This window comes from Microtus oregoni, unplaced genomic scaffold, assembly GCF_018167655.1.
Source record: "Microtus oregoni isolate MIOR12 unplaced genomic scaffold, Mior012 000067F_006, whole genome shotgun sequence".
In the NCBI taxonomy this organism is placed as follows: domain Eukaryota; kingdom Metazoa; phylum Chordata; class Mammalia; order Rodentia; family Cricetidae; genus Microtus; species Microtus oregoni.
In genome coordinates, this window is record NW_024543959.1 from 108,237 (window position 1) to 120,676 (window position 12,440).

A 12,440-nucleotide genomic window follows, 5' to 3' on the forward strand; every position below is an offset into this window, starting at 1 on the left:
GACAGTCTCAGAGGATGGTGGTGAAGCAGGTCCACCTTGGCGAGTGACTGGTCACTAGGGCCCACCATGGTGGCCCTTGAGGTGATGTCTGGAGCCTCCCTTCTGCATCAGACTGCAATCAAGGACAGAGGGGAGATCTGAGAAAGCTCTGTCAGGACCGCAGGGCCCTGAAGGAGTGGGCAGGACAGCATGTGTTCTGGTGAAGGAAGTCCTGTCCCTTCGAGCCCCCGTCACTGCAGTTCCCGGACCAGTCGTGTGTACCTTCAAGTCCAGGTCAACACACAAGCTTCCTTACTTGCATGGGTCTAGTCCTTTAGCTCCTTGCAGCAGGCTCATCCATGCATGCCTGCATGCTTCTCCACCTGATCACACATCATCCCATTCGGGGATGTGGGGCCCACTCAGGTGGGACAAGCTTCCCAAGGGAAGAGAACTCTCAGGGAAATGTGGCTGAAGTGTGGTCACGTTATCTGGGTGGGTCCCTCTTCTGAAGATCTGGTGGTTCCAAAATCAGAGTCAGCCTGGATCCACAGTACTTGGTGCTGTATCACCTACCACACACGCCAGGCACTACCCCACCCCCATTCTGCCACACACACACACACACACTCACACGCACGCACACACACAGACAAACACACACACTCTCCTCATGTCTGTGCACCAGCTGGGCCCACATGCGAGGCATCTCTCATGCATAGGAGTTGTTCCAGCCAGTAGGAAAGCATGCTTGTGGAGGCAGGCAATGTCTAGGTGTTACCTTCCTCTAAAGAGAAAGAGGTTTCTGAGGGAAAGGTCTTGGAGTAGGCTCCTCTTGGTGGGTGACTGCTTATTCTAAGAGAAACTGTGTCAGAGTGTGCGGAGGTGATCAGGCTTGTGCCTGGAAGATCCAAACTTGGCCTGTGAGGTGACTTGTCGAGGGGCAAATAGAAGGGCCCCCGGGGGCTGCACTTCATCACAGAGGGGTGTGGATCGTCATGGGGCTCCCTACAAATGCCACAGTGAAAAGAGTAACGATCCCCACGAGATCAAGATGAAATCTGTGTGCAAATACCTTAGTTATTTAGCAGATGTTGGTTCAAACTTCTAGAGGCTGACCCCAGGCGGGTTGTTTTTGACACGATTAAATAAAGCACAATTTGGGGGAAAAAATTCTTGGTAACGATGATCTCAGTAACATGTGCAGAATGAATATGGAGGCCTGACTACATAGAAACTCTCTTGCAACGTACATGTGACCTCTACCACGAAGATGGGTTCTATAGCTTAGGGACCTGGGGTCTGGTGTGGCTCAGTCACGCGGATAGCGTTGAGGTCACCAGGCCGTAACGTCCATGGGCCATCTCCCCTAAGGATGGGCTCTGTTGACCGAGAAACCAAACTAAAGGTGAAGGTCTAGGGAGGGAGAGTCAAACATAATAATCTGGGAGATCCGGGTGTGGCCTGGCTCTGCAGGCAGCACAGATCACCAGGCTGTTAACAGCATCCTCTCCAGGTCTTCTGGTTGGAAAACAGACGTAGGCATCCCTTCTGTTGACGAGACTAGCCTGGGTGCTTACCGTTCCTAGTTCCCATAGTGCTTGTCTGTGAGCACAGGGGCCTCATGCCCGCTTACAGGCTGTGTGTCACTCCCTGTGCGAGGGTATATTGGCGAACCTCTGCATTTGCCTCCATTGGGTCCTTCAAGGATGTTGGAGTCCATGTGTTGCTTCTGAGACATGCAGACTCAGAGTGGGTAGGGATTTCAGCTGAGTGTTCAGCAGGACTCAAGCGTGAAGTGCAGGGACTTGGCTCCAGTGACCCCATTGGCCGTCAGTGGGCTGGTGTCTGGGTTAATGGCCACTTGGTTTGGGGCCAGCCCAAGCAGTCCTATCCTGGGGCCAAGAAGTCAGCAGAAAGGGCCGAGACTGAGGGCTACAGGGCTGTGGAGAGCTCTGCATTCAGACAGAAAATTGGGACAGAATGTGATTGGATGTTGCGGGATATCGGTGTCATCCTCCTACCTCCTCTTGGCTGCAGCACAGAGAGTGCCAGGACTCATGGCCACAGCCTGTGCAGTCCGGGTCCCTGTTTCCATTGCGACCACGACATTCTTCTCGGTGTCTTTACTGTCTGTGTGCACCAACATTTCAGGAGTCGTCCCCAGCCCCGCAGAGCCCCAGCCATGTCAAGCAAGGAGCAGAAACATACAGAGAGAAGTGCCAAGCGCCCTAGGGTTGATCAGAATCTCCCACCAGATGACTTGCAGAACCCAGGTCGAGTCACCCCCGGTAACAACTGATATGGGGCATATGGGTGGGGGGATCCTAACCGAGAGGGGACATTCTGCTACTCCTCGACGGGTGGAGCACCGGGGTGGCCTAGTACTCACCGGGTCTTTCCCCGGAGTTCCAGGTGTGGGTGTGGGGATTCGCGTGCTGAGAAGTGATTCTCAAGCACGCTCTGGGTTTCTGTCCCCACCCGATGTTCTTCCCCGTGGCTGGGGTGCAAGGGAGTTGGCCTTGGCCAACAGGCCTCTGAAGAACCCGTGGGCCACGGTGGTTTTCCTTGCAAGGCTTGTACAAACACAAGTACCTGCTGTCCCCAGACTCAGGCCTAGTTGAATTTCACCTGGGTGGGACTGGGGTGGGTCATGAGTTCCTGGAAGAGTACTTTAAAACTGCCCTCGGCGATGGACTCTGTGGACCCCAGACTGAAGCTGTTTCCCACGTGGGACCATGAGAACAGCACACTTCATTCACAAAGGTTTTTCCTTTCTTCTCGGTGCAGCAAACAATCCGGCGGCTGATACCAGTGAGATGGGCAGCTGTTCCTCAGGATCAAACGTGCAGGAGGCCAGGTGATGTCTTAAAGCAACTTTGGCCTGACCCAGGAAGTAGTTTCAGTGTTGTTTTCTGCAGAAACTTCTGCCCTTTTCTGGGAGACGGCTACAAACGGAGAGTTTGGTGTTTCGTGAAATAAGCCAGCACCAGAGACGACAGTCAGCTGTTTTCTCTCATTTGAGGATCCCAGATTATAAATAGGTCCATAAAATGATATCACCCGAACTCAGAAGGGAGACTGGGGAGAGGCAGGCAATGGCCAATAGAGGGGAAGGTTTGAGGAGTGGAGGCCGACTCTGGAGGTGGAGTGTGGTCACGTGGCATGAAGGTTGAAGAGACACTGCTGGGTAATAGAGGAGGAGTAAGTAGCGGGAGGGGATTGAGGATGGAGGAGAGTGAATACGGCTGTAGTTCACGAAAGACGGCTGGGCACACCTCTATGAAACCCGTCAGTGCTGTACAGTGAATGGGCTCCGGTCAGCATGTAGTATACCAACCCCTAGGCTGTCACAACATAACACAAAGCCGCTGCTTGCGGAGAGGAGACTCTTTGTGGAGCCCAGTGCAGTTGGGCTGGGAAGGCCAGGGATGCAGTTTTCCTGAGTCATCCAGCACCCAGCCTGAGGTTGGTTTCCTGGGGATATGGCTGACTTTGAGTCACCCACGCTCCAGTAAGTAACCCTTAACCGTGTGCCCATATGTATCTGCAGTGAGCTCTTTGGTTCCCTGTGAAAACCTGAGTAAAGGAGTAAGACCAATGACCCGGGAGAGGCAAATCCGACTTTGCCTCACATGAGCGCTGGTCTCTCCGAAATCGCGTGCCTCGCCTGCCTTTCCTTCAGAGCGAAGTTAGGATGTTTGTCCTCAGTTAAGGATTCTTGTGTGCATTTTCCACAGGGAGCCTGTTCAGAAGAGGATACGGGATTTCAAAGGTGTGTTTGAGCAGGTCTTGCTAGTCCAGGAGCTTTCTTTCCGACCCTACAACTCAAGCGTGGTGAGAACGTGGTCGCCTGTCAACAGGACAACAGGAGTCTGTTAACAGTTCTGTCGCTCAGGGGATGGATTTTTATCATCATTATTATTAATTTTTGGAAGAGTAAATTGCCATTGTCGTCTAGGGGCTACCTTTAGCTTAACTTTTCACTAGCTGCTCTGAACAGGGGGATGTTGCAGCTGTCACTGAGGCGGGGAGGGGGGGGGAGAGTGTCCTGCTTCCTGCATTGCACTGGAGATGATGGGCAAGCAGGTTGATCTCTGCTTTTTATCTTACTGCACGAATGGTATGTGGCATTTCGGCAGCTGTTTTTCACCTTCTGAATTAAGTCACTTTTCTGGCTTTCCAAAGTTGCCCTCCTCCAGGAACCCCTGCCCAAGAAGGGCTTGGAGAGCAGCATTTAGGCCGTACACACCCGTGAGCCTGTCAGGGAAGGGTGAAGGCAGCCAGGCCGTGGCCCGGCAAGAAGAGTGTCATGGCGTGCGAACGAACATCAGCATCACGCATGCCACACTAGCTTGTGGTCTGTCGTCCACGGTAACCAAGTCAGAGTACCACACGCCCCTCAAGCTGAGACAGCTTTTTTTTATTACTTGTGTAGGTGACCCTAAAACAGCATTACAAGAGAGACATCGTCAATTCTTTGCCGGTGTATAGAGTCAGTTCATGCAAGCAAGGATGTCCGACAGCATTCCTTCTTTGTGGTACAAATGAACTGCTTGGTTTTTGAGGTTTCCAGAAAACGGTTTGTCAGTTCAGTGGTGGTCACTCGTCAAAGCACGATGCCCCCGTTTCTGTATTGCTAGCACAGAGGAGGTAGAGGCGGGAGAAACCAGAACTGGAGGTCGTGCTCGCTTACCTCTCAGGTTTGAGACCGGCCTGGGCTGCGCAAGAGGCGGTCTAAAATTTAAGAAAAGAAAAATAGAACAAAGAACAAAATGAACACCAGATCTGTACATACTCCTTCCTGTTACCGTGTAGGTGGTATGTCAGGGATGAAAGAGCGCCTCTTCCTGTGGATACTTGATTTAAAGTGATACCATTTCCTTTGTCGACTAGGGGACATTACCCGGTCCTTCCTGGCAAAGAGGAAGCAGTTTGAAAAGGATATACATGCCTCTTTCAGAATCCTGAATGCAAACCTCCACAGTATTTTCAAAGCGCAGCAGAAGTCAAGGTAAAGTTGTGACCGACCCTCTGTAAAGGAAACCTGTACCGCTTTCGCTCTTCCTTCCAAAGTCACTCCCGCCTGCCATTGTGACACTGTGCTGAGTGGAGTCGCTAATGGGACCTAGGTAGCACTGCATTTTCTCTGTGAGCTAGTCCTGTCCATAGCTGGAGGACCGCCCCCCTCGTTTATGCCGCTCAGGTGTGTTAGCTGCAGCAGGACTGGTAAGAGAACAGTTCCTCACCGGTCAGATGACAATACAGATAATGTCCTGTGAGGAAGGCCAGGCCTCTGTGGTCCTCAAAACTGTACCTTTTAGGATGTGCCATCGGCGCTCTCTTTGGTAAATCGTCGTCCCCGTGTGGGGAAATGGTTCTGTGCACTCTTTGTGTATGTGACTCCGAGAAGATGAAGGGTATGTTGCCTTCAGTACACGGACTTGGGCTTTCAGGATATCTAGGTTACTCCATAAGGGGAAGGGAAGATGAATCTAATTTTAAGCCGGAAATGCAATCTTGGGAAACGTATGCCTCCGAGCATCCTCGGCGTGCGAGAGGGAAGACGCACAAAGTGATGACACCGGTAGCAAATTAAGACAAGTTCTTCTGGGACGAGAGTGATATTTCCGCCTCTCAGGAGACAATTTAATTCATGCCCCCTTTCTCTTTTGCGCCTGGCTCTTGTCTCAAAATGTGAAGTGTGTGCATGCGTCCTTGCCGTAGCCTCACACAGCGTGACAGTGCTCAGTAATTGTGACTGTGTTTCACAGGCAAGAGCTTCACGCCATGCACTCCCAGATGTTTGAGTCGCTGCATCAGGGGTGGCTGGACGATGTGGAGAGTTCAAGGAAGCAAGAAGATCACCTCGCTGTGAGTGTCGCTCTTAGCTTGGAATAGAGCCACCTTGTCTATTTCCGAAGTGGCGGGGCTTTGATGCTTTGATGCTGCATATCGCCACGGAAAGGGACCCGACAGGACAGGACGGGACATGAGCATCGGGAGACAGGGAGGGTGGTGCTTGTGTCCCCGAGAGACTGGCCGTCCTCTCCAGCTTGCTTCTTTTTCTGTGGAGGGGTGGTGTGGTCATGGCTGAGGAGCCAGCATAGGAGGGAGGCGGAGTAGGCACTGCTTGGAGAGCGCAGGAGAAGGTATGGGCTTGGGTGCTCAGAGGGAAAGCTATACCATCCGTGCAGTGTAGATGCCAAAGGTGCAGGACAGGGTGAGGGTGCGGTCCCAGGTAGACTTCTGACACAGTGACGAGGGAGGCAGAGTGAGAGCAGTGCCTGTGGCTGTGGCAGAGCAGGTGGAGGCTTAGCGTTCAGAGGTAGCTAAGTGTTCATGGACACAGACTAGTGCTGTCTTTGAGGAGTCTTTCATCCTGATGGAGGACAGGGCGGTACTCCCAAAGATGCTGACTTCCAAAAGTAGGGAAGCAGAGCCTGGAATCTGAGGGAGATGGAGACAGATTCCAGTCTGGCGGTGAGGGGCATGTTCTCCGGACCCCACTGATTGCCATGCAGCATCCTGCTGCTTGCTCCTCATGAAAACTCAGAAAATGAGTCACCTCCCTGCCTCAGTTTCCTAGGAGGGTGAAAGCAGAGCCGTGAAGAATCCCCGCCTTTCTAGACTTTGTGTATCGAGTGCTTGCAGTTTTTGACATGTTGCTGTGGAATGTTTGACCACAGGAGCTGCAGTATGTTTGCTATTCGTCTTCCCTGCCCTTCTTATTAGGTCGATAATACAGTTGATGGGATGATGTCACACTCCGGGGAATGACTGATTGATGAAGAACTTTTGGGGGGGGGAGGGTTGGGAGAAGGGATTCCTTGGAAGCTAGTCCGTGCCCTCGGTGTCTTCAAAATACTTTGTGAATAAACAAAGGAACGTTTTGTGCTTAATTTTGGCGAGTGAGGAGGGAATCCACAGATGAGGTGGGGCTTATGTTAATTTCAAACTGAATAACGATTTTATAGTATTTTTGCACCAGCTAGACGGACTATCTCCCTCTGTGACAGGTCAGGTCTTGTTATGTTGCTTTTGGCACTGAAGGGCATGTCTTCAAACGCGTTCTTGAAATGTCAGCACACAAAACATCACAGGAAGCGATTTCTGTGACTGGCAGCAGGGTTGGATGTTCAGTTGTACTGACATTTTGTCATTATTCTCCTATGTTTCAGCTTATAACTTGGAAGCAGATGAAGATTTTACAGAAAGCTATAGGGGATCACGAAACTACGATTGGAAACGCTAAAGATTTACGTGACACATTTTTGAAGGTCTGGTAGATTGCACTTGTCAACAGAACACACCCCTATGCCATGCCACGTGTCTATAAAAGGAGAAGACAGATTGGCCCTTTCTCAGCTTGTGGGAGAAGTAATTAGTTTTGCAGAGCATGATCACACTCTCTTGGGAAAATTTTCCCCACACCTAGGAGCGATGCTAAGGTTTGTTTGACCTGGGAAGCCGATGACAGTGTCGGGGGCAGCTTTCTAGCACAGGAGCTGGTGACGAGAGCTCTGCTTAGAGAGGATCACAGTGCATCGCAGTGATGAGTTATGGACCTCCGGTGACATTGCGATGGAGATTGGCACGTCTGGGGATCCTTCTGGTTTTCTCTGACTGTTTGGATTGGACAGATCAGTGAAATACACAATGGGCAAGGGTAGCTTTTATTTTCTTTCATACATTTATAGTCTTCCGACATTAGCATTGTTCTCCAGTGTTGGTGGTCATGCGTTTCAGCATCTCCCCAAGAGATGTGGGAAATGAAAAAACTGGTAGAGGGTTAATCCTCTTTGAACTGCGAGCTGGCAGTTCTACCCTTGCTGAAGCTCCAGGTCCTAAGTGACCTCTGTATATCCAGGGATTGAAGCAGCCCTTCAATGGGAATTCTTTTTGATGCTCTCATTAAAATGCTCTGTGAAAGATCTCTCCTCAGACCCGACTCAGATGCCCTATCTAAAGTGCTCCATGTGTCATAGTAAATTGAATGTTTTCAGGATGCTGGCGAGAAGCTAGGTCTGTCTTCTCTGAGCAAGTGTGAGTACCCCTGTTGGTACCCTAGTGAATATTCCTAGCACCCCCGTGTACTCCAGGAATGTGCCTATAAGCCCAGAGTGGAGAGGGTAGAGACAAAAGGATCCCTGGGGCTTGTGGGACCACCAGAACAGTCAAACTGTAAAGCCTCGTGTTTCGTGAGAGACCCTGCCTCAAAACTTGATGTGGTGAGGGGTTCTGGAAGGCGCAGGTGTTCCCGAGTGCACACGTATGCTTGCAGACAGGTACACGTGAAGGAAATCACTTTGAATTTGTTATGACCTCTAGTCGCCATACTCAGACACATGTGCATGCACACTCTCCTGCACCCCCATGCACGCAGAAATATAAGTTAGTATTCAAGACCTTGAGAGCCACCTACATACATCTAGGCCTTTAGGAAGAGCTTAAGAAAGGGAACATGCAGCTCTAATGCAGCTGAGTACTGCCTGGGAGCCTGTTGGAAGAGCCACCCAGAAAGGCTCCCTTCTAACTGTGGGTGCTCAGTGTGAGCAGCAGCAGTAGCTCAGAGGGAGCCTTGTGACTGGGTTTCTCTGGCTTCCCAGGTGGTCCCTTCTGCCCTGTGCTCGCTCTTCTCGCTCTCCCTCTGCTTCTCCACCCAGGCTTCCCTCCTTTCCTAGTCCTCAGTTCTGCCTCTGAGAGACTGTTGTCCTGAAACACGGCCTTTCCCTCTCCCAGATTTCCCGGTGGCCTTCTTGCTTTGTTCTCTCTGTTTCCTGTGTCCTCCGCACAACACCCTCTAACATACACACACACACACACACACACACACACACACACCACCCACACCTTCTTGAAAGCTTCACTGGCTGCTTGCTTCTGTCTCCCCGTCTTCCCTCCCAGAGTACCAGCTTCTCCTGAAGTGACTCCCATTCCCTACCCATGCTTTGCTTCTGTTTTGTGCCCAGAAAGCACCATGTGCGCTGTCTTCCCTAATGTTTCTACTGCTTGCAGTCGCCATCTGTGTCCTCTTCAGCCGCCAGCCCAGCAAGCTCCCCTTCCATACCTGTGTTCAGCTAGTGTGCAGGTCATCTGTTCCTAAGCTGCTCTGGACCCTGGGAATAGGGCAGGGACTGGACCGGCGTTTTGCCCTTTTCTGGACAGAGGGCGACACACTTCTTTCTCCTCTGTGTCCACCCCTGCAGTGTCCTTTGAGAGAACAGAGGGATTTGAGTCCTGGCTTGAGCTTTCCTTAGACCGAAGGGTCGTGGGATTGCACACTGTGTGTTCTTCGGTGAAAATCACATTCTATGGGCATGGCAAATGGCTCCTTCCTCTGGGCAGCCTTGGGGGTGTCCAGTGTGGGAATCCTTGGGGAGTCTCCAATGTGGGCCCATGCCTGGCCTCCCAGGTCTGCCCCACGTGAGGCCTTTAACATATCTCCACCCATTTTCCAGATAAGTCCCTTTGCTCTTCTTGTCCCACAATGATACCACCTTAAAATGGGGGACTGGAAGGTTTCCTGAAGTGGAGTAACTCTTTAGATGTGCTGAAGTAGCCACTGTTCTTACTCTGAATTCCTAACAAGCATCCTTTGGCTATGCAAAGTCGGTTCTTTTAAAATTACATGAGGTGAGGTGTCAAGCCAGACTCGAGTGGAGATTTGTTCATTTGTTTGTTTCAGAAAGCCAAGGACTTGCATGAACATGGCAAAACTCTCATTGGTGGCGAAGAAAGTGAAGTGAAGAAACAAATCTCCAAGGCGCAGGACAGAGTTATCATGGAAAGTGTAAGTCGTGGGTCTGTGATGCTGTGTGCCTCGGAATGGCTTCCTAAGGGCAGAGATGGAACAATGATCCCCTAACTCTCCGTTTTCCCACAGCAAGAGCAGGATGTGTCGGTAGTTGAAACGTACCTTCAGTCCCTGGTCCTTACAGCTGTGAAGAAACCTTCTGAAGCTCACCTGGAGGAGGCACAGGGAGCAATAGCCGTGCCCAGAGGGTGTTAGTAGTAGTCAGTGCAGCTCCTTTCTCTTTACTTTGTCGGTTAGAAATAAGACTGAGACTCTGTTGACCATGAAGTGAACCCCAACAGTTCTGTGAGTAGCAACATTTAAGTGTGGACCCTCCTGACCCTGACATTCTCCCCAGCAGGGCCAGTTACATTCAGGAAGCCAATGTCATTTGATTCTACGACAGGCTGCTTTGGTTCTCTGTCACCTGCCCAAAGTGAATGTTACCTTGCTTATTTCAGGAAGAAATAAATAACGGTGGGATCCGCCTTTCCGTGCTTGCTTTCATCCATTCATGAGGTCACAGAGCCAACTGCATTGCAAATGGAAAACCAGCCCCACCTGCTCACTCAGACGTTCAGTAGAGCACAACTCTGTAGTTTCGTGCTCAGATGCGCTAGACTGTTAACACGGTTCCCGAGGCAGAGCCAGATCTTCACGTGTTGGCTTAGAGCTTGCAGTGGGGCTCTGGCTTTTCCCAAAGACATCCAGACTCATTTCTGGCATTATTCAACACTGGCTGGAAGATCCCTGCCCTTCCCTTTGGTCAAAAATATTTTATCTGTGAGTGTGTGCATAGGCACTTACAGTTTCAGTATTTTCGGTGGGTGTTTCCACGAGCATTTTCTAGTGTTCTCTTTAGAGTTTAATTTTACTCACGTAGTTCTGCGTGTGCGTGCGTGTGTGTTTGTCTGACTCTTGTGTCATTCTCTTACTCTTGTCCTGTGCTGTATCTTTTGAAGGAATCCCGAGAATCTGTGTTCAGTACATTTGACATTTATCTTCCTTGTTGAGTCTTTGCGAGCATATTCCCAGTGTGTGTCGGTACCAGGAAGGTCAGACTTTAGGCTCAGTTCCCCTAGGGCTTGAGTTACAGGGGGTTGTGAGCTACCCAAAGTCGGCGGTGGCTAGCTGAATCCCAGTCTTCTGGAACCACAGCTGGAGCTCTCAACCATGGAGCCATCTCTCCAGCCCTGTTCAGCACACTTGAAATTGCTTGACCTTTTACCCGGAGTTTGTGAGCTAAGCCTATTCTTTGTGTAGATTACAGAAATGAATCTATGATGGAGAACAAAAGCCTTCTGGGAGGGGAGAGAGGAAGGAGGATCACATTCTCCTGTCCTTCCCGTCCTGTGGCTCTGCCTACCACTCTTTGTCCCAAATTTTCATGGTGAATTCTAGTCTTCCTTTGAAGGCCAACCTGATGGATTTTTTTCTTTTTTACAAAAATGTTACGTGTGTGTGTGTGCACGCACACGCACACGTACACAGATAGGACAGAGGATAGACCTTGGGAGTGAGTCCTGAAGTTGTCGGACCTGGAGATTGGACCCAACTCATCAGGCCTGGTGGAACGTGCCTGTTCAGCCATCTTACTAGCCCATTGACTTTACTACCACATACATCCCTCCATCCCTCCATCCCTCTTCCCTCCCTCCATCCCTCCTCTCCCTCCCTAGTATTCCCTTCCTCCTCTTGTGTTTCACCCTCACCCCTGCCGTGTGTGTGACTGTGTAGGGCAAAGGCTGACACTGCGTATCATCTGTAACCCCTCTTTTCCCAGACAGGATGTGATATTTATTACTGAACATGATTTAGTAGGGTAGAGGGTAGCACCACAGTAGAAGCCCCGAGGAGTGCGGGGCCCGCCAATGCCCGTGGGACCAGGATTGGTGATGCAGCTGACCCCTCGGCCATCAGGAACGAGTCACTTCTCAGCGACTGTGTCCTTCAGATCAATCTACATTCAGTTTAGTGAAGCCTCACCTCTTTGAGAGAGACAGACAAAGAAGAACTCAGTGAGGAGGACCAGGGCAAGAAAGTGGGAGGAAGGGGCTTAATAACACCACTTGCCTCTGGCAGCACGGAGAGCTTGAACTTGGCTTTACGTAGGGCCTCCATCCGATGTTCCTTATTCTGAGGCATGATTCAGGTGGACGTGATGGCCTGGACAGTGAGACCCCTGGCCGTGGTGACCTGAGGCTTCCCTAGGGCACAGCGAATACCTGTCTGGGGCCTAGATTGGAGGCGACATTGAGGTCAGAGCTCGAAGAGCCTTCAGAAGATTGTCTCCAAGGTCCCTTCGGGGAGCCCATACAGGCAACAGGGTGAGGTCACTCCGAACGAGTGTGCTGTTGGCAAGCATTGCACACCAGGCCCCAGTGAGAAGCTGCTGGCAACCGTTGCACAGCGGGCCCCGCTGAGAAAGGGGAACTCCCGTGCAGCTTAGTTGGCTGCAGATTTACCTTATCTTTTAAGACACAGTCTCTCAGTGAACATGAAACTCACTGATTTTGTCAGGCGGAGTGGCCAGAGAGCTTTGCGGATGGATCCAGCACTCTGTCCTCCACGCCAGACATGCTGGCTCTAGGGTTTAGGAGTATTGCTGTGCCTGGATTTTCCGTGGGCGCTGGTGATCTGAACTCAGGTTCTCATGCTTGCATGG

The 12,440-nt window shown here is 51.1% G+C and overlaps 1 pseudogene; it reads right to left on the bottom strand.

Annotated features, from left to right (window-relative positions):
• Positions 1-12,058: 12,058 nt before the first annotated feature.
• On the bottom strand, positions 12,059-12,234 carry LOC121440376 (annotated as a pseudogene).
• Between the last annotated feature and the right edge of the window lie 206 nt (positions 12,235-12,440).